At 38.3% G+C, this 26,534-nt stretch overlaps 1 protein-coding gene across 2 annotated transcripts in view; it reads right to left on the bottom strand.

Moving 5' to 3' along the window:
• Cen (cerebellar degeneration-related protein 2-like) overlaps window positions 1-26,117 on the bottom strand; it is a 189,297-nt gene extending 163,180 nt beyond the window's left edge. The window contains exon 1 of one of the 2 annotated variants that reach the window (XM_089103345.1): window positions 26,091-26,117. The gene's annotated coding sequence lies outside the window, so the exon portion shown is untranslated. Of the gene's footprint in view, window positions 1-21,595; window positions 21,643-26,090 lie in introns of those variants that run through there. The other variant, XM_089103344.1, reaches the window with a different exon arrangement.
• Window positions 26,118-26,534: the final 417 nt, after the last annotated feature.

The following is a 26,534-nucleotide window of genomic DNA, read 5'->3' as shown; positions in this document are numbered from 1 at the left end:
AATGAGAGCATGACAACAAGCATGTAAAGCTGAGAACAATAAATCGAAACAAGACAAGGTGGACATGGTTCATCGTCACTCCAAAAGAAATATAGTAGTTCATAGAAAGCCTAAGAAGTAACGACTCTGCAGGCTAATATTTGAAATACGGAATTCTTGTAGGAAAAAAAAAACGGTTTAGGCCATAAATGAGATGGTGTACTCTAAAAAAGAAAAACAACAGAAAGTTCACTAAGCCCTTTAAATCATCCATCATCAGACTTTCTTGGGCTGTGAGTTTGATAGCCACCCCCCCCCTCCCGAAGAAAAATACACAGCGACTGTTTGAAAATGCTGCAACAGTCAATTGAAAAGTTTATTGACTGAAAGTGTGTCCAAGCTTGACACATGATGAAACATATACAGAAATTCCAAATTAAAAAGCAGAGAAATTACCCAAGGTAAATAGCAGGATTGGATCCCTAAAAGTTTTCTACTATATTATAATAAATTGTATGCTCTACAGAACATGTATAAATTCTGCATTCAGACCTTTAGACCTTCAGGCTTTGCGGTTAAAGGATGCCCTAAACAGTCAATCACTTTGATTAAAAGTTTCCGTCAATCGATTGACGTGTGCATTAATCAACCTTCAATCGACCCTTCAATCAACCCTTCAATCTTAATCAAAGCTCATCTAAGACAATACTTTTGATCAATGTGATTGAGTCATTCAAACTTTCCATCAATCACCGTCAACGCTTGACTCAAGCTTCAAACAGGTTCCTAGACGGTCAATCATGCTTGAGTTATTCATTTGACGGAAGCTTTTGATCAAATGATTGACCGTCTAGGGCCTCCTTTATTATATCCACAATAGTGGTAGGCTAATGAAAAAACTACAGCAGTGAAACTGAGAAAAAAACGTAACAAACAAGCAAACACTGCCGTGAGGTTTCAAATATAATGCTTTCCAAACAATATAATTACTCAACCTACGTCAATGGCCTAATAGCTCCGAATAACTTATCAACCGAAGATTTTGTAAAAATTAACTAAGCCAAGCTACTTTTATTATTCCAAGTTTTACAATTAGCAGAGTAAGCTGTAATTTTCTGACACGGTCAAGAGCTACTGCTAGTTAATACCGGAAAGCTGTGATTATATTACCACACATAAGTTTTCGCTATCATTACTACCCCGACAATAACAAAACCATAAACACTAAAGATAGTGCGCAAGTAACCAAAGCCTAAGTAAGTTAAGTGTTTTTTAAGCAGGACTCGAATGGGTTTAAATTCCCTCTCCCAAAACAGATGTTCGTCTTCACAAATCTAAATGAATTTGACACTTTCAAAATTTAGAAATTCTGGCAACAAAGAGAAAACTGCATACATATGACTCGCTCCAATAGTAATTGAAACTCTTAAGAATGAAATTGTGACGACAATAACTATATAAAATAATCTCCTGGTTACGGTGATTTCAAACAGATAGATAGTAATTTTAACCCTACTTTGGCAAAAAATTAGGATATAGCTTATTGGCTTGGGACTGCTGAAAAGTTATATGAATATCGTCCTAGCTTTAGAGGTCATATTGTCACTTGGTGCCACATTTGCCTCTAAAAATTAGGTTACATAGTCCATACAAAATAGAGGGACGGTAATCCACTATTGCATTATATTACGCAAATATTAGGAAAGTTGGGAAAGTCAGTAGATATCCTTTCTTTGGGGAAGGGGTTCCGAAAACTCTCAAAGGTGTAGTTTTTAGGGCCAAATTCTCGTGAGCAGTCCTTCCTGTTAATGCAGAGAGGAATTTATGTTCTAGTATCTCTTTAGCTGGAGGAATTTATTTTTGGCATATTATGTGATTAGACTTGACTTACTTGACTTAAGTCCCGGTGCAGGGACAACGGAGTAGCTTTCGGAGGTCTCATTTGAGACTCGGTCAATGTAGGTAATCCCCGCAATGCGTCTAAGGCATTTAGTTTCAAAAGTGGAGATCCTTCGCTCATCATCAGCCTTTATTGACCAAGTTTCACTTGAGTATAAAGCTATTGGAAATATGATGAAAGTTAAAGAGTCGCAACTTCAGAGAAGTTGAGAGAGTCTTGTTTTTCCAGATTGGCAAAAGGTTCCTGAAGCTGACGCTTGCCAGGCCGAGTCTTCATTTGATCGATTTTGAGCAGTCGTTATCAGAAGTTATGAGGCTCCCTAGGTAGGCGGAGGAGTCAACATTTTCTACTTGCTCTCCTTTTATTGTTAGCTGCATGTTTCCCGAAGCAGGGTCTCCAGACACCCGCATAACCTTGGTTGTGGCTGTATTAACGACCATCCCAAAGGCCTCGGTTGCTAACACTAGTTCGTCGGTGTCAGCTTGGAGTAGATGCTCTTGACTATTGAGTTTCTCGATGTCATCTGCATATGCCAGTTTATCGATAAGCTTCCCTCCAATCTCTGCACCGTCAACAGTTTCAGCAAATGATAGCGCTACGTTGAGGAATAGGTTAAAGAGGTGGGGTGACAAGAGGCTACCTTGAAGAACGCCCACTGATGTCAGAAACTCCTCTGTCAATCCCTCGGGCGCCTGGACTTGGCTGACAAAATGGGAATACATGTCTTATCAGGATTACTATGTTCTCAGGGGGTCCATAACGTAGCAGGATGGGCCATAATCCATCTTGCCTTATCAAGTCAAAAGCCTGCTTGAAATCAATGAAGAGTAGTAGCAGCTTTTTCGTAAACTCGATTTACTTCTCTATCATTTGCCGAGAGGAGAAAATATGGGCTATGGTAGAGCGGTCTTTTCGAAAGCCTGCTTGATATTCCTCTAAGATATGGTTTGTCAAAGATTTCAGACGGTCAAGGAGTATTTTTGTAAGAATCTTCGCCTGTTGGCTAGTTAAACTTATTGGTCTGTAGTTGTTACAGTCACCCTTTTCTCTCTTTTTAAAAGGGGGACGATGGTGGCTTTCGCCCAAGATCTGGGGAAGTGGCCCGTTTCCCTGACACTTGTTACGACTTTGTGATAGATATGGACCAGTTCTTCTGGGCCAGCTTTTAACAGTTCTGACTGAATACCATCCAGGCTTGGGGCTTTATTAATTTTTGGATATTTTATTGCTGAGAGTACTTCATTTCTTAGTGGAGGAGGGCTTGGGTCTAGTGGGTACTGCGGTAGTGGGAAAGAAATTAAGATATTCAGGTCGAGCGTTATTGTGGGGTTCAATTTTTTGCTGAAGTGATCCTTCCATCGTTCTCGTCTTCCCTCGGAGTCGGTGATTGGGAGCCCATGTTTATCTAACAGTGTAGGAGCGGCCGAGGACTTCTTTTTGACAGTTCACGGACTTTCTTATACTTGAAGTGGCCATTACCTTTTTAAAAGGCTTCTCCACACTCACGACATTTTTCATTGACGTAATGTCTTAGAGCTTGCCGGATTTTCTTTTCTACTAGGCGCTTCAGTCTCTTGTACTCGTCCTTGCTTTGTCGATCTACCTTGTTAGCATGGGCGCGCTTCTGCACACATAGATCTATAATTTCGGGGGTGATCCACGGTTTATCCGAATGGGTTTGAATTCCCAGGATTTCACTAGCTGTTTCTCTGATGATGGATGCGCTTTCGTCGACCAATCGGTCAATTTCTTCTGCTGTTGGAGCTTCCATAGGTTGGATTCTCGACAACTTGTGCTGTTCTATACCTGTTCATTGTTTCTATGTTTTTCAGCAGGTCGACACGATATCTGAAATTTCGATATCTGAAATGTAAAATGAAATTTACCCCCCCCCCCAAAAAAAAAACTAAAATTGTAAAGCATTCTTATAGTGAGGTAAAATATTATATTTAAGGTATACTATGGGCGGCTTTTATGTAAATCTTTTTATTTTGATCAGATCCTATTTTTTGTTTTTGTTCTGGAGATATGATACGGAGAATAATGATTCGACAGGAATAAGATTTTTCCAGTGAATCCTCCTTTAAAAATATAAACGTAACAGCCTGAGGCTCAAGAGAAGGCTGTAATCTAAGGTGTTGTCAGTGGATCAGCTACCCCAATCAGTTGTGTGAATGTGGCTTTTGGGTTTTCTCAAAAGAGTAGCAACTCTAAATTTCCTCTTGATTCATGATCGAACATCAAACCAAAGGAGACTACTTGATCATATGATGGCAGCGCAGTGAGGATGCGGAGCAGGATGGAAATGATGATGTTAGCATGTAAGCTTCTCTTTAAAAGAATAAAAGGAGAGTTTTTTCAGGGACTTTTTTCAGTTCCGATGCATTCTAAATACATAAGTTAAACTTTGGTGTAAAAGCTAAGGGTCAAACAAACACAACTTAAAAACAATAGGGAATTTTTTTTTTCTAAGACAGTGCAATTTAAATCGGTGAATATTTCGGCCCTATGTCCAGGGGCCGTCTTCAGCACAACATTAAAGAAAATATATATATATAAACAACTTACATTAAAATACGAAGTTTAAAACTAAAAATGCTCTTAAAAAGTTTTAAAACAGCCCCAGCATCCTTACTTCAACGAAGTTCAACCAGGACTGATAAATAAAATGATGAAAAATCATTTTTAACTTTAATAGATAAATATAATTATTAAAACTTTAAGGAATTAATATCAGTACTACGTTGAAGAAAATGGCTATCTCAAAATTTTTATTTGTTGTGTTTTGTGAATTGATGGGCGTGGGGGGGGCTTGCTGCCCTCCATTCGCTTTTAACCAATGAAAAGAGCACTAGCCCTTTTAATTTCCAATCGAATGAACATTTGTCGAAGTTTTTATGACAACAAATGGTCGTTTCAAAATTTCAATCAGCTACTTTTCGGGAAAATACGAGGTTTGGGGGGGGGGCATCTACCCTTCGATCACTCTGAATCTTATAAAGGGCACTATAAATTCTTATTACCAATCCAATGAACTCACCTTCGAAGTTTATACGACCACCCTTTATATATAAACCTTATGTGCCCCAAGGGCATAACTTACAACTCTTGCCCTGAGGGCTGTGGGGAGGTTGTCATCCTCAATGACAGAATTTTCGGACCTTTCAACTACGATGAAAAAAATGGCTGTCTCAAAATTTTGATTGGATGTGTTTGGGGAAGTGGTAGGCGTGGGAAGGAGGTTAGCTGCCCTTTAATCACTTTTGATTATTAAAAAGTGCACTAGTCCTTTCAATTTCAAATCTAGTTTCTACGACAGCAAATGGCATCTAAAAATTTCTATCAGATGCATTTCGGGAAAATACGAGGTGTGTGGGGGGGGGGGGGTTGCCACCCTTCGATTGCTCTAAATCTTTAAAGGGGCTCTAGAATTTCTGATTACCAATCCAATGAGCCCCCTCTGAAGTTTATACGATCATCCTCTCTATATATACCTTATATGCCCCCAGGGCTTAACTTACAACCCTTGCCATGAGGGCTCTGGGAGGGTTGTCATCCTTAAAGACATGATTTCCGGACCTTTCAACTACGTTGAACAAAATGGCTATATCAAAATGTTGATTGGATGTGTTGGGAGAAATGGTGGGCGTGGGAGGGGGGTAAGTGGCCCGACAATCACTTTCGACTATTAAAAAGGGCACTAGCCTTTCAACTTCCAATCCAATGAGCTCTTTTTGAAGTTTTTAAGACAACAAATGGCCATCTAAAAATTTCTATCAATTGCATTTAGGGAAAATACGAGGTGTGTGGGGGGGGTATCCACCCTCTGATCACTGCAAATCTTAAAAAGGGCACTAGAACTTCTGATTACCAATCCAATCAGCCACCTCCAAAATTCATACGATCACCCTTTCTATATACATATACCTTATACGCCCCCAGGGCATAATTACAATCCTTGCCATGAGGGCTCTGGGAGGGTTGTCATCCTCAAAGACATAATTTCTGGACCTTTCATTTACGTTGAACAAAATAGTTAAGAAACATTTTAAACGTAATTAAGAGTCAGCTTTTAAGAGTGAAAAATGAATGGAGGGACGTCAGCCCCCTCCCAAGCCGATCATTCCGGAAAACCTATCTGATCGAAATTTTAAGAGCACTATTTCGTTCAGCATTATTGAAAGGTCCCGTATTGGGGATGTCAACCTCCCCACAGTCCTCAGGACAAGGGCTGTAATTTAGGCAGTTCGTTCATTGTTTACACACGGTATATGTTATTGAAAAAGGTGTACATGTTTGACATTTACTTTCCAAAAAGACGAAGAGCATTCAGATGAACCTTTAAGAGTATTTTGGGGAGAGTACTAACCTAAATCAAAGCATACTATGTGCATATGAATTGTCAAAAGGGTTAACACAGGAATAACTGAGTATATTAATTCCGAAAATTCAGGAAATGATAAGAGAGATGATCAAAAAGGCAATATTTGTATGCTACCAACACTACTACAACTACCACCTTTACTACCACGCTACTCCATTTACAGTATTAAGGGGCAATTTGAACTAAATCAAAAGACACTCTGTGTATGCACTTTGTGAAAACAGCGTATCTCAAGAGTTGGTTTGTGTTTTAAGTTGAACTTTTCAGAGAATACTTAAATGGGAAGATCATGTCACACAAAGGAAATATGTGCACACTACTGCTAGTACTACTGTTACTGCTATATTTACTACTACTACTACTTCTATGGCAGCTACTTGTAGGGCTATTAGCAATGAGATGAAAAATTTCAAGAAGCATATGAACATACAGGTTATCAAAAGGATATATCAGCAATGTCATAGCAATGGCTAACTGTAATAAGTTGAAACTTCCAAGACTTGATCAGAGGGGTGTTCTACTGCCCAAAAGTCAATAGGTTAGCACTACTGCTGGTATTAGTACTACCGCTATTCAATACTATTCCTAGTAATTTCAGTACTACTACTTTGACTACTATAACAACTATGCCTAAGGGCATGAAGGTGAAATTTTCAAGTTATTTTGAGGGGGGAAGATGAACTGAATCAGAAGACGCCCTTTGTATGCAGATTGTCAAAAGGATTCCATTCAAATGATCCCCTTACGAAGTTCTACGTTCACTCCTTCCACTCGTCCCTCCCCCAAGCGAAATCCCTGCTTATTACGTAAAAAGAAACAATTCTAGCGCGATTATCTTAAACAAAATTTGTTGCCTCACATATTTCTATTCGTACACAAACCTCAAAACGTATGATTTATATATTTGTCCATCGATATAGCTTCCATCATTTTCGTCATATTCAGCGATTTAGGATCTTCCACATTATTTTTGACCGAAATTGCTTTGACCAGAAGGTTATTCTAAATAAACCTCGCACATATACGAAAAAGTTGTAAGAAAAGTTTTGCCAGTTTCCTTACAACTGAAATTTTTTCCTCGGATCGCTTTTAAAAGATATAGAGGCGTAGCTGTGAACTTCTTGAATTTTTAGCAAAAGACCACGTGAAAGGATTTACGTATTTCAGTCATTCTGGAGGACCTTACCTTATACCTTAGATCCGACATTCCCTTAGACATTACCTTAGACATTCTGGAGGACAAAATTAGATTTCCATCCAATGGCATAACACTTATATTAATTTCCTCTTACTGTTGTTCACTTTTAAAGCCATCTTTAATTACTTCTCCAAAAATCTTACACAATATTATTATCCCGAATAGCTTATCAAAAACGGCTTAAGTGCTGGGCTATTCAGCCAAATGACCCTTCTCTACTCATATGTTTCATATATGAACCTTATTTTAGATAAATCACTTCAATATAAACTAAAAAAACAAATAAAAATATATAAACAGGTGTAATATTTCAAATAAGACAGAAAAAAATACTAGCAATAAAGGTCCGAACATTTTAGATTCATGTCCAGAAGCCTTTATCAACGGGAAAAAATAAACTAAATTAAACAGAACATATAAAGAACAAGAAGTTGTTCTTTATATAATAAGAAGGACCCTTCTTATTATTAAAAGTATTTACCACTGTCTTTTGGAAATATCATATCCGTTTTTTCTATATTTTCATTTGTTTTATTTGTAAGTTGAAAGGAAGTGTGGTCTAAAAAAATTACGTAGAGAAGCCACGTCCTTAATTTCAAACTAAATAAATAACCATAAGCAACGCTATAGCGTTGCCTATAGAAAAGGCCAAAAGGCTTAAATGTTTTATCATTTTTGATTCAAACTTAAAACAACCAGAAATTGCTATCAAAGAATAAATGAAACCCGAAACGAACAGAAATTAAATAAACAATCATAGCAAACAAACATACAAAAGGTACTGATATAAACGAATAAATCAATCTTAAAAAAAGTAAAATTTAAATTGAACATGCAAATCAAGCTTAAAACAAACCACTAAAAACAAAAGTTTGGCTACTGCGCCCTTCCTTAACTGTAAAAAGTCTGCGCGATTGGCGCTTTACTGAAACGAATTGCATTAAAAATACTTTCTTTTGCACTTATTACAACATTGAAAATAAAATGAAAATTATAGTGAAATAAAATCTTGAACTGAAGAGCTTTCAGCAATTAATATCATTATATATCAAATATTCAGTTTAATTTTATTATTTTTTTTTCCAAGACCGTTCAAAACATATAGTTTGACAGTTAGGGAAGCCGGTAGTAGCAATACTCTATGTTTGTAGTGAAAACTATGTGTTTTGAACAGTATCAAATAAAAACAGTTTTTTAACTGAAAGTAAGGAGCAACATTAAAAATTGAAACGAACAGAAATTATTACATATATGAGGGGGTTGCTCCTCCTCAAAAACCTTGCTCTTTACGCTAAGGTTTTTTAGTGCTTAAAAAGAAAATTCCTTATTGTTCTAATTAAACGAACCTTGTGTTTCAGGAGTTATTCATAAAGAATTGGGACAAAATTCAAACTTTAGTGTAAAGAACGAGGTGTTGAAGAGGAGCAACCCCCCTCATATACGTAATAATTTCTGTTCGTTTTAAGTTCTAATGTTGCTCCTTATTTTCGGTCGAAAAAACTTGTTTTTTTTATTAAATTTCTGATCATTTTTAAAAAAATGCCAGGAAACCTGGCTCCACCTCCATGAAAAATCCCTCCTCCCCACGGATATATTCTCTAGACAATTCAATCCTGGTGAGAATTTACCCCGGACAATTACCTTAAGTATCTACACGCGTAAAATTGAGTCGGCAAAGAGAAAGCAAGACATAAGAACAGGAATTCTGACAAATTCCTCCATTTTAAAATTTCCCCTGAAAAATTCACCCCCTGGAAGCTTCCCTCCACATGGAAAATCCCCGCGGCAGAAAACTCGTCTGCCCCCCCCCCCAACCCGAAAAATGTATGCATACTTCCCAATAAAAAATACTATATGTAAACAATGGACAAATTGTATAGCTTAAGACCTTCCTCCATGGGCTTTAAGGTGGGGGGGGGCTCATGATATCTCCAAAGGCATAGGCATAGTCATAGTAATCTCAAATTGCCATTAAACAATGCTGAACAAAATGGCTATCTCAAAATTTTGATCGGACGATTTTGAGAAAAAAGGGCGTGGGAGAGGGCCTAGTTTCTGCTGATCTTAATATGAAGTTTAATATGGCCTTTACTTTTCTTTAAAAACCTTCTTTACGGAAAACTTCTTTTTGGGGGGCTATTGTTTTCGGGGGGGGGGGGGGGTTCGGGGAAGGGGTTACAAAAAAACGTTAAAAACACATTGGAAATGTGTTTTTTTTTTTTTTATATAGGTTTACAAGCCGGAAAAACATTTCGGAGGGGGGGAGGGCTCAAACCATCTAACCCCTCCCCTGAATTTGGCCTTGGCCGTAACTAAAACAACCAATCTTCCTAACTTCTTCTTCTAAAAATACTGAACTGATGTATAGCCAGATGACTGAAATAGACAACATGTTTAAATTGACAAGTTTAGCAGTCGAAAATTTTGTATCCAACGTGAATCATAGTCTTATGACATCACACTTCTCTACTCAAATATGCGATCATTGGCCAACCTTTATTTTTTGTAGGTTTGGTATCTGTTGCCTCGTTTTGGCAACATTTGTTGATGGTTAAGAGGCAATTACTGTAGACTTATAATACCAAGGAACTAAACACACACATTCAATGGTGTACCTGGCTTTGCGCCTGTAACCCACTCTCCTAATACCTCCTGCCGTTCTTCCAAACCTATGTACCAACTTCGTACCTCTAATAGAAATTTCGTATTTCACCAGCGCTAGCACCTTATCAAAGGGACATAGACTGGTAATTAATTACTCATTCCACCAATATAGTCTTACTACCTATTCGCTTTTCTATTGCGAATACAGCGCTTTACAAATTTGCGTAGCCATCTCCGATACAGATTCGAAGCCCTATCTGTACCACAGGAAGCTGAATGCAAAACAGTATGGGAAGCCATGAAGGAATGCTACCACAAAATTGCTGAATCAACCCTGGGCACCCGTAAGAGCCCTAAAGACCAGTGGCTGCAAGAACAAACGAGGCAACTAATAAAAGAAAGAAGAGGAGAGTGTCAATCCTCCAACATCAAGTCCCTGATTGTCTTGTTTTCCAAAACGAGCCCTGTTTCCCCACTTACAGGGGGAAAATAGGAGGTAAATAGAGATCTTGTACAGCAGTCTGCAGGACTTGTTTTCTGGGGTTTCCCAGTGCGAGAAGAATAAATATGTTACTTTGATTGCTCTGTCATTAGCCTTTACCCCCGTTTTCCAGTTACTAGGGAAAAAGCGGGGGAAATCAAGATATCCTCTAAAGGGAAAAGATAGTCAGACGGCTCTACAGAATTTGGAGAGGAGACAAACAACCCGGTTTTAAATCCTCTAACACCGATTTGACGAGAGTTTAATATCCTATTCCCTGGTGCTTCTCTTTTCCTATTTGCTGGAGATTCACCACCTACTCGTAGGTTCAATCGGTCAAGCAATAATGCAGGCTTGCCGTCCCCAATCTTTGCTCGCTCCTTTACAAGTATACCTTGGAGTCCAGCAACACCAACAATCTGGTTCACCTTTTCTCATCGACCAGCTGAATAGGCTAGGCTTTTCTACTTCTTACTCTTAACTGCTTCGACCGAGCGTTCTGCCACAGTAACTCATGGTATAGAATTTCCAGGGATGACTTCTAAAACTTTCATGCAGTTCATTGGCGACAATGTCGACCACAACATTTGCACTATCGACGGAAACGGTACTTTCCATGGGATAGGCATGCTAGCTGCTGCCACACCAAGGCTACCCAAATTTCCAATCATAATCCCAAGAGCTGTTGAAAGCCTTGAAGTACTCCAGCCGGTTGGAAAAGGGCCTTTCTTCTTCTACAACAGAAGCCAAAGGGAGAACAGTCTTGTGTACAAACCCATCCCGACTATCACCTTTGACGACACGATCGATGGCATTGACCTACTATGGCATGCAAGCCGGATACATGACACGAAACAGGTCAGATGGAGTGGATTTATGCAAGCAATTCACCATGTGTCATACAAAGGCGCGTCGTCGATTGTTTTTCTGCCTATGATCGACTATAATGCCTCCGATCTTTCTTGTGTATACACGACCTTACGTTTATCTCCGATAAAGCACACCAGCACGTAATGGTAACAGTTGTGACTTTTGACCAACCTTTGTACATGAAAGTGGTGAACATCATCAATGCTGAGCCTGCTGCCTTCTCAAAGCAGCAGGTCTAATGATCGGTTGTCTCCATTGCCGTACGAGCTTTCTTGGAGCGATCGGGCACTTGATGACGGAAACAGGAATAAAACAAGTGTTCGAATGTCTATATGCCGTTAACACCATTAAGCTAATCCTTAGCGGTAAGGCTGTTTCAAGAGCCATGAGAGTGCACGAGCTTATAGATTTAGCATTGCAGATCACTTAGATTATCAAATCGTATGGTTTCGACGGCATAGATGACAAACGCGCGAGTCATCAAGACTTTGCAGATGCTTCGGCAATATGTATAGCTCAACTGAATGAGGAAGTAGCCCTTGAAGACGCATTCAACGCAGACGTAGTAAGTCAAATCCAAACGCGAATGATGGAGTTTCAAGACACGTTGCAGAGCAACAGGACTGCAAAAATATGACTTCAGTATTCAGAAATGTTCGGAGTGCTTAAGAAGGCCATCAGGGCAGAACGGACTGGAAACTGGGTGCAGTATCTTCAAGCACTCTCTGAGATGCCCCCTTAATTTGCAGCTGCAGGCCACAACCTGTATACGAAATCGGTGAGAATATTTTTTCAGCAAATGGAAGAGCTGAAAGAAAGAAACCAGAAGCTGTATTAAGATGTCGCGGATGGGATGTTCGTCATTCGAAGAAGCGATAGATTTTGGGCTGGGGTCTCTCCCGACTTAGTAATTGAGCAAGTACTGATGAGGTCGCTGAAAACAAGCATGGGACTCGCGAGAGGAAATGGACTGAGTGAGACGCAAAGGTTGACCTGGACAAAAACAATGCCAGTGTGAGCTGAAATTAATGATCTTATTCAGTCACTCACCTGCGTTGAGTACGTGTCATCTGACCAGTACGTTTCCGCAAGACCAGCTCGGACAGAAAGAGATGGAAAGGACATAAAGGCTTTAGTAGCTTTGTTGCGCAGTCCTGCAAGTGCGACAACTGCACTCAATTACGAAATATATCGAATGGTATGACAGCAGCAAGGGATGTCAACGCGGATGCAGCAAAGGCGATAGCAAAAGAAATTCTGAAGTCAACTGACGACGCCGATGCCGATCGTTACGTCTTCAAGCGCAAAAGCAAAGTGATTACGATGGCCTATCAAGGCGACATTTCCGAAGCTGACGGTGAAGACATACAAATTGACGCAAGTCTTCTGTTCCAACGTGTTGCAGCAGCAGCAACTACAGCCGGAGGGGATATGGAAGAAACTCTCAGATTCGAACTCTCCAGCTATTCTACTGCCCTTTTCGAACCGTCAAGCCTGCCGCGACAGCCAGATAAAGCGAAGCTAGCGAAAGCTATTTGTAAATTAGCAAAGGCAGAACCTGTAAACGTCCTATCAAAAGAGCCGGAAAAAACGGGATCGATGGTGGATGGCCGCTCCAGAATATTCCATGGAAAACAGGAAACAATTTCGAACAGATTTACCATAGTTACGTTTCATTCGTGCCACAGAAGTATTCAAATGCTTCCATCGTTTTTGATGGTTACACTTCAGGTCCGTCTACCAAAGATGTCACCTAGGTTAGACGAACGAAAGGTATCCAGTGTCCAACCGTCGACTTCACATTGAGTATGAAGCTGATAAGAAATGAGGAGGACTTCCTGCGGAATCCCAACAATAAGCAGAACATTATTCGAGCTATTGGTAAGAAGCTTGTCCTTGCCGGCCTCACTGTCTTTCATGAAGAGAGACATGCTGACGTTCTGATTGCATTAACAGGTGTTAACACGGCCAAGGAAAGGGTAACCGCAATAGTCGGAAAAGACACTGATTGACTGATCCTTCTCCTCCATCACCTGCCTCCGGAAGCCAGGGATCTCTACTTCGTAACCAGTACGAAGTCAAGAGCGCTGTCAACTAAACATTGGCACATCAACTTTATCGAAAGATCGCTGGAACAGGTTTGTCACTCTATTCGTGTTGACCCCGTTTTTCTTGGCTGCGATACGACGTTCCTTTTGTTTGGGATATGTAAGCAGGCTGTGCTGCCATTCATGAAGAGCCATGAAAAATTTAGGAATAATTGTGAAGTATTCCTTAATCCACCCTCTTCGAAGGAAGAAGACTAGCAAGCTGGTGAAAATATTTTGCTGTGTTTCTACAAGGCTAAGAAAGGGGTGGGTCTCAGCAAAACTAGGTACAGGGTTTTTATTAAGAAACTGAACAGCTCAAAGACATCAGCTTTTGTGAACCCAGAGAGACTTCCACCAACTTCGTCAGCTGTGAAATTTCATTCTTATATAAATTTCATTTATTATTTCATTCTTCTATCAGGTAATGGAATGGCATAATACTGCGTCAGAACTCGACCCGAAAGACTGGGGCTGGAGATTACGTGACGGACACCACACTCCAATTATTTTAGACATCGGACCTAATCCGCCTCATCTGCTAAATGTGATTCGTTGCAGCTGCATGCGTTCCAACTGCGACAGTTCACGCTGTAGTCACCAAAAAATGGATTGCCTTGCACACTTGCTTGCAAAGACTGCTAAGGGATTGCGTGTTCCAATAAAAATGTTTTTCTTGATAACGATGAAGAAGACGATGTTTAGTACAAATCCTTGATATTTTCCTTTTTAGTTCAATCAAAACTGTAATTATCTTTTGCTGTGATTACCAAAGTTACCTGATTTGTTTCATTCTTTACATTTCATTTTGTCTCATGTTTTTATTACTAAGTCGAAGTAAATCTGCCCACGTATTCCGAAGGCCCGAAGCATTGTCTCCCCTACGGTGAAAACGCTGCAGAAAAACAAGAAACGAATCTAATACCAAGTTTTTTGAAATCATCGAGTCAAAAAACCTTGGGGGGCAACATTTTGACCAGCCATATCGAACAACTGTCGAGGATACTGTTTTACCCCTTCCCTTCCCTGCTAAACGGGGAAATCGAACCAAGCCCGGCGATAAGACAAGATAACTTTCCTTTTTCGAGTTCTCCACGCAGAAAAAGAGCAGACGTGAAATTCAAGCGCACAATAAATCTGCCCCTGATTTTTTTTTTAATTTTCCCCCTTTCCCCCTGTTTTTACCCTGTTCTGCCAAGGGGATTTTTTGGGGACTTTTGATACGTTGTACATAATTTTTTTTCTCTATAAGACGGTGTAAACATCTTTTATATTGCAATTTTGTCACAGAGTTTCGTAGATTTACTGGACTGAAATGGAAACGCGCTTTAATTTACCAGCGACCTGTTCAAAAAACTATATTTTACTTTAAAAAAAAAAACGCAAGAAAATAGTGCTTAAAAAGCCATAGTTGAAGGGCAAGAGTAGAAAGCGATGAAAGTCATTTGGTTGATTCCTTCAAGTTAAGGTCCAAAGTTTGCATAAGACTTAGCGGTTAAACTAGGTAAAAAACAAGTGTTGTACCGGACAGTCACGATGTGCGCAGTAGTCTGAAATAAGCCCGGTAGTTCGTCCGGTAGTGACCTAGTGAGCATAAAAATTTTAAAATGCATTTTCCCTTGTATATCTGGTGTTTTGACATCACTGATTAATGATTACTTCCGTCAAGGAAGGTTTCCAGATTGTTTAAAAAAAAGCAAGAGTGAAACCGGTTTATAAAGGTGGTGATAGAAATAATTTGGATAATTATTGCCCAATATCAGTCTTGCCAGTTATTTCTCATCTTATTGAAAAATGTTTCAGTAATTGGTTGACCCATTTTTTAGAGAAGTTTAATTTGTTGAATAATAATCAGTTCGGTTTCAGAAAAGATAGGAAGACAGAGAATGCATTGATATTTTTGACTAGTATAACTAACATAGCTTTAGATGAAGGATTTAAGGTTGTTGCAGTGTTTCTAGACCTACAGAAGGCTTTTGATACAGTTGACCATGGCCTACTCCTGGAAAAATGCGAGGTCTATGGGATCCGAGGTAAAGCTCTTGACCTTATACGGAGTTTCCTTAGTAACCGGTACCAGTTTGTAGAGATGACTTGTATACAATCAGGACCCCGCCCAGTGGCTAGTGGTGTCCCACAAAGGTCAGTTCTTGGCCCGATTCTTTTTTTATTGTATATTAATGATATGCCTAATTGTATCCTGAGTTGATGTTTTAATGTTAGTGATATAGCCAAAATCCCAGGAATGAGACGGTATCATTATTTGCTGATGACACAGTTGTGTTAGTACCGCGAAGACAGAAGAATTACTTCAGACATCGATGAACTATGCTATTGAAAGGTTATATTCCTGGTTGAGGGTAAATAGGTGATCTGGGTGAGACTAATTTTGTTATTTTTTCCCATTCACCAGATTTGTATCCATGGAGTCAGGATATTGTAACACAGTATGGAGCTTTAAAGCGGGTGTGTTCTTATAAGTGCATGGGGTCTTATAAGTGCCTGGCCTCATCGAAGTGAATACCTAAGTGATGATGTGGAAGGAGTCCAAAAAATAGCAGTTAAAATCATCCTTGGAGAAAAATTTACAGATTACAAGTCTGTTCTTGAGTCTTTAAAGATGGAAACTCTTAGAGATCGCAGGTTTCAGTTGATAATGGGTTTCGGGCAATTTCTCCTCGCTAGTCCCAAGCACCGACACTTTCTACCCCCTGCTGCCAACTTAGTAGTTAATACCAGAAAGAAGAACAAATTACGACTATGAAACCTTTCTTTATATAAATAATTTCTGATTGCTGTTCTCTGCGCCGTCCTGGCAAGAGCCGTAATTCAAGTCGCTTCATATGGTAGGGGTGCCCTTAGAAACTTGGGATGGGGCTCTTCTGATCGGGAACTGAAAGTTCTAGGGTCCTTTCTAAAGACCATAAGTGATTCGAGAGGGACCAGCACCCTTGCCAGTTTTGTCCCGGGTAATCCTGTGGTATCGGATCAAAATTTTCAGAAAGTTATCTTGCTCATACTAGTCAAAAGACATGCCTCCAGAAACAGGATCCACGCAGCCCCCGAGTAAGGGTGCTAAATTGTGCAAATCGCCCGTTGTTCATGGATAGCCAAGCCTAGGGAAAACGTAGACATGTCTGACCTTGGCTTTCTGATCGGCTTAAACCTTCCAAAAATCGTTCCCTAGTATAAGAGGACATTGAATTTATATTCAGAGGGACAGAGTAGTAGGGAAAAAAAAAAGTTTGAACTGAATCAGTTTTAATGTTACATCCGTATATCGCTGGACCATGCGACCCTAATGTACAAACAAACTTATGTTGGCCCAAAAATTGTTTTGATCAAATTGAAACTTATGTTCGTAAGTCGTTAAGTCAAGGAGAACGGAGTGTAAAAATAAAAAAAGATATTGGATTACCTAAAAACGGGCCCAAAGAAGAACCAAAATATCTTTCTCCGAAAGGCTTGAAAACAATATCTGTAGGTATCTAAGCCAAGGACTTAATTCACTGCATATTATTGCAAATATAATTTACTGCATACATATAGATTGGTTGCTCAAAATACAGTCTAATAATATACAGGATCAAAAAAAAGATAAAAGATCCCCCAGAGCCATTGCTGGCGCATAGGGCATCGAAACTACGTTTCAGTTAATGGGTCTTTTTTACAGGGACCAATAGCAAGTTTGTCACCCAACTTTGTTACAGAAGGGGCGATCCCTGGACCCCGCATTGCCAAGTAGAGTATCAATCCACTGAGCTACCACACCGTAAAATAATATATAAGGGAAAAGAATTCCTGAGAGTTTGATTCGGCGCGATACATTTATTTAGGTACTTATTAAGAATCCGATAAACACGCGAAGAACCGCATCTAGAATCTAATGAAATCCTAATGAAGAACAGGTTTTTGTTGCCTTGTGAGGTATTGCTCACTCTGGGAAAAATGTTTAAACTTCAGTTTGTTGGGATTGAAGGGGCAAAAAAAGGTACCTAGGTTAGGTTAAGAATTTAATATATGCTATACTTTAACCCCCCCCCCTTAAATGTCAATATGTAGCCCAAATTTGTTTCTAAACTATTATATGTTTATCATCCTTTGTTTTATTTCATTAGCATTAACAAAACTTCACTTTTCTTGTGTTTATCGGATTCTTAATAAGTACCTTTATTTATCAGGAGTGTTGGTAAAGTGAAGCAATGTGCCTTCAGGAATGAGATAAGTAAGTATTTAGGATTGTTTCAAAGCAGATCTCGTTTTCGGAATTTGTATGGCTTCCTTCAAATATGAACCTGTGCTTCAGGTTTACCTTTTTTTTTCTAGCTGATTTGTGTCCTATAGCGCAAATTTACCAGATCTGGGTTCATTCCAAAAATTCTCAAAAAAAATCCAAAAATTCAACCTATATCAGGGCTTTTGTTGAGCTTGGAAAAAAGTTGAGTTATTTGACTGAAAAAGTTGAGTTAGGTGAGGAATGGAGCCAAAGCGTTAATGACTTCCTGCGACGGTATTTTGAAGTACCTTCCTCCATTCCTTTAACTTCCAAAGGACACTGACCTTTGCTGACGGTTTGAAATCTTTGTTTTATAAAAATCAACCTTGAGAAATAGATCTAATACTCAAATAAAGCACAAGGAAAGCGATTTAATTCTCATGGTTCTACTCAATCCTGATTATAAGGCTTTATAAATATGTTAATATACTCCTTAAATTGAGGAAAAACCCTTGGTATGGCTAATGAAACCAAACTGCTGAACCCTATGGCCAGGGGCGAATCTACAGCATATTTATTGGGGGGGGGGCAATAGGGGTTCATATCCAGATAGTCAAGGGGCATGGGCTATATAGTAGTTTTCTTTCTCCAAATTATTGGGGGGCAACATACCCCTTGCCCCCACCCCCCAAACGAAGCCCCAGGCTAAGGCCACTGTACCGATCATTTCTTCTGAAATAATAGGAATTGCAGCTTCAAAAACAAGAGCCAATGAAAAAGAGCTTGAAAAACCAAAATCAAGAAAAACACTTTGTCAAATTGAGATGGCTCATGTATGACAAATTTTATAGCCTACCTGTCATATATGCAACCTTCTAATCCCTAGAAACAAGAAAAGGGTAGAGAATGATAGTAGCTCGATAGCACTGTCCCAGTATATAGCCTATTTAAAGCCATGAAAGCGTTCCTGGAACTTTCATTCACTTAATAACTTTTCAATATAGGCTCGGCATAGCAAGAAGGCTCTTAATTAGGCTAGAACTTTACTTTGCTTCAATTATATAACACAAAGTTTGCCCAACTTCATCAAAGTTGAAGGGCCCTTTGGAGTGTTAAGAGATGAGGTTAGATAGGCTATACTACTCCAAAAGACCTCCCCAGTGCCAAGACTATATCCAGGATTTTGTTTCGGAGGGGGATATTTTTTTCGGTGCACCTAAAAAGCTTTTTGATTCTTGTGTAGAAAGCGGTAAGTGCGCGACAATTGTATTGCAAAGATCTTTATGAAAACAGGTTTTCGCTGCCTTGTGAGGTATAAACAAACGGTTTCTCACTTCGGGAACTATATTTAAACTTTAGTTTTTTGGGGTTTAGGGGGACTAAAAGGTACCTAGCTTGGATTAGGTTAGGTTACGTATTCAATATGTTATGTTTTACCCCCACCCCTTCCCTCTTATGTGCAAATGTATAGCTCAAATTTGTTCCTGAACTATTATATTTTTATCCTATTTTGTTTTATTTCATTAGCAATAACGAAACTTCACTTGTCCCGCACTTACTGCTTTCTAGACAAGTACTATCTTTTTTTACTTTTTTATGAGTCAGACAAAAAATCTCAGGGAGGAGGGAGAGATCCAAACTTGAAAGCCATCCTCCCCCTTAATACAGCCTTGCACATTCCATACGCATAATATGGACTCAGTTGCTGAAATTTTCATTCCGCGTCCAGGATTTATGCGGAGAGGGGGTTATTTTGTTCGGCAGGAGGGGGTTTTACCGAAAAAAAGCTAGTTGGGCACTGTATGGGCATTTCTAAAAAGTCAAGTTTGGTTAATACTAATGAAATAAAATAAAATGAATATATAATAGTTTATAAACAAATTTGGGCTACATATCGGTTAATGCTAATAAAATAAAATAAAATAGGATGAATATATAATAGTTTAGAAAAAAAATTTGGGTTACATGTTTGCACATTAGGGAGGGATGGGGGGCAAAGCATACCATATATTAAATACGTAACCTAACCTCCCCTAGGTACCTTCCCCCCCCCCCTAAACCCCAAAAAACAACAATTTAAATACAGTTCTTGCCTTTGTTTATATTCCGGAAGGCATTGTAAACCTGTTTTCATCACGCGTCTCGGTCTATTTCGTGACTGGTACGCATCGCCATATATAAAAGAGTCCGTTTAGGGTAAAGTTCTACCAAATCATATTATTGAGTTAGGACAAAAATGAATACACTATGTGATTTCTTTTTTATGCTGTTTACGAATATAATAATAATTTCTACCGGAAATGAATTTCAGCCCCCCCCCCCCTATATATACAAATTCAGGGTTAGGTATATATAGGGGGGGGGGCTGAAATTCATTTCCGATAGAAAATGATTATTATATTCATAATCAGCATAAAAAAAGGCATCGAATGGTGTATTCACTTTATTCCTAACTCAATAATATGATTTGGTAGAGCTTTACCCCGTTTAGTACAAGAGTACCAACAACAGTTTAAATAACGTATACGCAATGAAAACCACGCTATGCATTCCATTACTTTATAGCGGTGTCTTGAACTAACCCGTCAAAAACGGTTTTTTCGTGACTGGTTTCCTTGTAACTGCCCATATAATGCCCAAGTACCGAAAAAAAAACTGACAAAACTCATCAAAAATTTGTTTATATTCATTTTATTACTTTTTTTATGAGTTAGACAAAAAATATCGGGGAGTAGCCTAGGATTAAACCCAGTAGCCCTCCTCCCCCTGGATACGGCCTTGTACAGTGCATAGGCCTATGCCTAATATGGACACACTTCCTGAAAGTTTCGTTCACCTATCATAACAATTAGCGGTACTGTTCTAATATCTGTAAAACACGCGAGGCATTGTACAGCAAAGATGCTAAAGAAACTAATCAAACAGGATTTTTCAACGGGGATTTCCTATGCTGAGGAATGCAAACTATGATTTATCACTGCGTTTACAATATTCAAACTTTTATTTTTTGGGGTTTAGGGGGGGGTACCTAGGTTAGGTTAAATATATGCTATGCTTTATCCCCCACCCCTAATGTACAAATATATAGCCCAATTTTGTTCATAAACTATTATATTTTCATCATATTTTGTTTTATTTCATTAGTATTAACCAAACCTCACTTCTCGCGTGTTTTACAGATACAAGAACAGTACCCAAGTGGGATGCTATCATTTCGACTAACCGTCACAAGCACTAAACTTCATAACATCTAACCGTCAGAGCCACTAACCGTCATAACATCGACAAAAAATTTTCAAGTTCATATAATAGTAATAAGTATATAATAGTTTAGAAACAATCTTTGGCTATATATTTGCATATCAGAGGGGTGGGGGAAAAGCATAGTATATATTAAATACGTAACCTAACCTAACCTAGGTACCTTTCCCCCTCTGAACTCCAAAAAACTAAAGTTTTAAAATTTTCGATGTTATGACGGTTCGAGGTTCTGACGGATTTTTTTGTTGATTTTATGACGGATTTTGTCGATGTCCTGACGGTTAAATGTTATGCCGCCTTCCCCCCAAGTAGCTTGCTCTCAAAGATAGCGGTAAATTTTATTTCTGACGTAAATGGGAGGTAAGTTTAAACTTTACCCCCACCACCCTAATGTGCAAATATATACCCTGAATTGGTATATATAGGGGTGAGGGTAAAATTCATTTCCGACAAAAATGATTATTATATTTGGAAAGAGCATAAAAAAGGCATTGAGCGGTATGTTTACTTTATTCGTGAGTCAGTAATATGAATTGCGAAAAATTTACCGATAGCAATGCACCTCATATAAAATTTGGCCTAACTTCAAGGCCATTCAATGGAATAAAACCTTACCAAGTTCTAAAAGAACAGGTCGAAAATCCTTTTATGCAATCATGTACTTTTAGAGTCAGCAAAGAAATGAACACTAAGCTTAAAATACAAACTTGTCATCTATTAACCACATTACATGCCAAAGGCGATTGCTTACGCTACACCCAAAAATACGATACAATGACACAAGTGGTTAACTATTTACTATTCATGCGAAATGACATCTTGACTTAACCATCTAATAAATCTTGAAAAAAAATAATAATGAATAAATAAGTAATTACATGTAATGCGAGCTGGGTTTTCGCGATTGCAGAAGGATTTGAAAGTAGCAGCTTTTATTACCGAATTTAACTCCGTTTTTTTATCTTAACAACTTGTACAAATGACTGGTTTTTAAAAGTTTTAAGAACTACAAAATTATATTTTCAATTTTTTTGCTCTCACTGCGTAATATGTATGACTACATATTTGCTTTTGAAAAAATGCAGCCGAGACACGCTTGCTAATGGCGTAGCAATCAAAAAATGAAGCAAAACTTTGTATATTTTCACTTTTTCACCCTCCATTAACCATATGTAGTTATACCCTTATTGCTGAGCCCCCTCCCCCTCCCATCCTCTTCCAAAAACAGCACATACTAGACCAGGGTTGCCACCCTGGCCTGGAAGAATTTACTAAATCTGAAAGGAAAAATTTACTAAATCGCATCTGTTTTTACTAAATGGTAAAAAAAAATTGGTGCGCCTGCGGCTATCGCCGCACGCGCACCATCAAGCATCAATTTTTACTATAGGAAGATAATCAAGAGGATTTACACAATCTTTTTTTCCTTTTTTCTTGTTTTTTTTTCTTTTTTCCGTTTCTCTTTCGTTTTCATAGTACGATTGAAAATTCCGGAAACCTATAAGTTAAAAAATCCTTTTTTTGGATTGTTTAGATGTACTACAGGATAGGCGTCGTATTCCAGAATCCAGATGCGGTGTATCCAAGACGTCAAACAATAGTCTGGAATCTTGGATTTTGGAAATCTTGCTGATGAAGCCCAGCTTTAAATTTGTCAATGGTCTTCAGGTCATAAAATTCAGATATATTGAAAAATTAAAAAGCAATCAACGAAGAAAAACAGCTACAACTCATATTCACGAAGCAATTCAGGCAATGGAGTGCTTAGAATCTGAGGTGCTTAGAATCAGTTATGAACTTGCTTCCGCTGTGTTAACATCTAATTGGTGTTTTCACTCTTGGTATTTGCCAGTCGAAATTTCCTATGAGAAACTTTAATATGGACCGATAAAGCACGCATCTGGAGACTGCTAAGTTATGTTACTGACGTTGATTCTTCTAATTTTGAATAAACGATTTGAATCCTAATGTTAAACAATACAAGAAATAGGCGACGAGATTTTTAGTTTAAAAAATCTCATGTCTGCCACAAAGGAACCTCCTTAAAAAGACATAGATGTCTCACCTTTCCTGCATTAAAAAAAACTCCACTAGAACCCCCCCCCCCCCCCCAACTCCTATTTCTAAATCAACCACACATCTTAAGGTGATACAAAACATAAACATCCTGCAAGCTAAAAGGAATATAGAAATCCATGTAAAAACAAGGAACAAAATATGCATGTAGATAACCCCCTGGAGACCCCCGACCTAAGATAATCTTACTTACATTAAAGTACTAACTTATTTCTATGCATACTCGTTCTCTCTGTGAGCAAAATTCTGTATCAGTCTAACTAAAGTCACCTAATGGTCGACCATGGCCGCGGGAGTATTCCATGTTTAGTTTAACGGATCTATTTTTACTCGTCTTATCAACTTTTGAAAGAGTGCTAATAAAAGGTATCCTGATTGATATTTATATTACCTCTCACAAGGTCACAGATTCAGTCCTTTCAAGGTCCAAGGAATTAATCGTTAAGTATTCCAAAATCTTTTCCCCTTCTACGGAAGTAGAAAACTTATTTAAATACGTAGTTTATGGCGTTTACAACATTATACTGCGAAAGAGACGAACAAGACAACTACTTCCTTCTCCAAACCCCCTCATATATTAAACGAGTGCCGTACGAATCAGGTTGAAAATATAGGGTCACTTTAGACAACATTATGAAGTGCTCATTGCATTCAAAAAAAAATTTACAAGAGAGGTTTTTCTGTGTGGCATGACCCTTTACCTCAAATACTTTAATCTAAAGCCCATACAATGTACGATTTGCCTAGCCCATGGTCATAGCAAAAATAGTTGCAAACAATCACTCCAATGATGTCGAAAATGTGTTAAACCTAGCCACGTTACAAAAGGTTGCACCGAGAAAGACGCCTACTGTAAAACTTGTAATAATAAGGGGTACACGGCACTTGAGAAGCAACTTTGTCCGGCCTATGACAAGAGAGCCGAGATCCTCCGAACCTCTGTGAGATTGAACTTGCCCTACTCCGTCGTAGTCGCTACAATCCCTAGACAACCAACTCCAAGTCGACCCTTAAATAGCCGAACTGAAGTTTCAAAGAACCAGAGGAAAAAGGTCCATCCCCCAATAGATAAAGGCTTCTCATTTACCCAATGGTACACACAATTTCCTCAACTTGAGGAAAAAATAAGTTCCAGTTTTATCACATCCCCAAGTTATTCATCATCACAATCAAGAATGGCAAAGGTATATATATATATATATAAATGTGTGTTTAATTTTAAGAATCAAAAGATTCTAAGGATGTCAGGCTCGAAGGCATGGTTAGTATATCCAGACGGAAAGGTTCATGACCAATTTGTTGGTAAGTTTACTATGCGTTAGTTAAATACGGTTAAATATTTGTTCAATCAAATTTAAAAGTAAGCTTAAATTGACTTTTACAAATGGAGAAGGGGTGCCAATTAGAGGCTGGGAGTAATTATACTTAAAAAAATTTGAAGATCTTCTTTTGGTGTTTTCGTAAAAAAAAAACGAAAACCAGAAGAGCACCCATATAATTTTAGCAGTATATATTTCCTTTGTATCTTCATAAAAAAAAAAAAAAAAAAAAAAAAAAAAAAAAAAAAAAAACAGACAAATAACGAAAGAGCCTATTATGAAAGATGTAATACATTTTTGGGGAAGTCTGAGAACTATGGAGCGAAAAAAAAAGTCCAATACGATTCTTGGGTAAACCCAATTAATCGATCAAATGCACATAATTCTATGTTTTCAATTGAAATATAATTGAAAACAATTTTTTTAGATAAAAAAAAGTATTGCAATCGAATTCCAAACGTCTCGTTTTTTGCTATTGATTAAATAAAAAACAAGTATTTTCAACTGAAAGTAAGGGGCAACATTAAAACCACGAACGAACAGAAATTATTCCGTATATGCATTCAAGCCTCCCATAAAATTCCTTCAGGACAATTCTATTCTTGCGGAAAATTCCCTCCCCCTCCGTAGAATTCCTTGCAGATGATTCAGCCTAAAAACTTCTCCTTGGCATACTTTCATTTGAAAAAGACTTTAATTTCTAATCGCTTTCCGATCACTCGGTAATCCCCCCCCCCCGTCTGTGGGAACTTTGTACAATTCCCCCAGAACATCTCCACATGCAAAATTGAGTTGGCAAAGAGAAGGTGAGACAAATAAAAATAATTTTGCCAGGATTTCTGTCAATTCTCCCCAGCATAAAATTCCCCTGTAAAGTTTCACCCTGGAAATTTCCTAACCAACGGGAAATTTGCCCATAGAAACCCAGCCAAAGCACAAATCCTCAACTCGAAAAATATCGGTATACTTCCTAATGAGGAATACTATACGGAAACAATGGGCAAATTTTACAATTGTTTAGGCAAAATATAAAATCACTAGAAACAGTGATAAATAAGTAAGGGTGGCAGCCCTGGAGTAAAAAGTACAAAAATTATCCTTAATTTAGACGCCACCTCTCCGTGAATCCACTACTCCTTATTCAAGAATGTCTAATCGATTGTTTAGTTATGAAAATGTTAAAAAATGTCCCATATTTCAGTTTCCTGTTTTCTGTAAATGATAAGTGGAAGTCCAGCATAAAAAGCAGTGCGCAAAGAATGGAAAGCCTTCGATATTTACGGAAATTTTTTGGTAGTATATTATTCAGCTATAACTGAGATGTTTCATAGTTGCATGTCCTAATTTTTTAAATTGGATTATTTTACTGAAAGTTTTCTTCTGATGGCCATAGCCCACCCGCATATCTCCCCATCCCAATTTCCATTCTCCGCATAGTAGGGCAAGATAACCAAATGATTTTTCCAAAATTTGCCCTGATTCAATTCCAGAATCGAATATTTCGGAATGCCTTGCAACATCAGCTTCAATAATCTTTCAATGAAAACTACAGCGAGAATTGGGGTAAGATAAATATAAGATGCATAGGCCTACTTTGTTTCGATGTGGAACACTCGTATGGAGGATCTAGGCTCATGTTTGTAATTAGAAACATGAAAACCCTCGGATAGCAAGTTTTGTGGATATATAACACTATTTTTGAAATATACACTTACTGTGCTTTAAATTTAGACTTCCGTTTTACAATACTCACACAACAATCAACATGATTAGTAATAATTAAATATGAACTGCTTTGGAAATTGGAATCCGTCATGAAAACGTAGGTTATATGCTATATCTTACATTAAGAAACTCTTATTGCAGTTTAACCTGATATTTGTTATCAGTAGTTTCAAAAGCCCATAAAATTTGGAATGACATGAAGGAACAAACATTTCACAACACTGAAGGATGACCTCAGAAACATGGAGGCTATTTAATTAGTTTTTCCATAGTTCTAAGTCAATTAGCTATCAACGAAAATTTACTTGATAGCATTTTAGCGGGGTCTGTAAAAAAAAAGTTGTTTTGCGGCACACAATGGCAAATATACTTTTCAGACTGAGATATGCTGCCACAGTTTATATAATTAGCAGTATGATCTTTCCCTATCTCAC

The sequence above is a fragment of the Artemia sp. Qi Xiang Cuo genome, chromosome 17, assembly GCF_049724085.1.
Source record: "Artemia sp. Qi Xiang Cuo chromosome 17, ASM4972408v1, whole genome shotgun sequence".
Lineage (NCBI taxonomy): Eukaryota > Metazoa > Arthropoda > Branchiopoda > Anostraca > Artemiidae > Artemia > Artemia sp. Qi Xiang Cuo.
The sequence above is the reverse complement of the archived record's forward strand: the minus strand, read 5'-3'. Positions and strand labels throughout refer to the sequence as shown.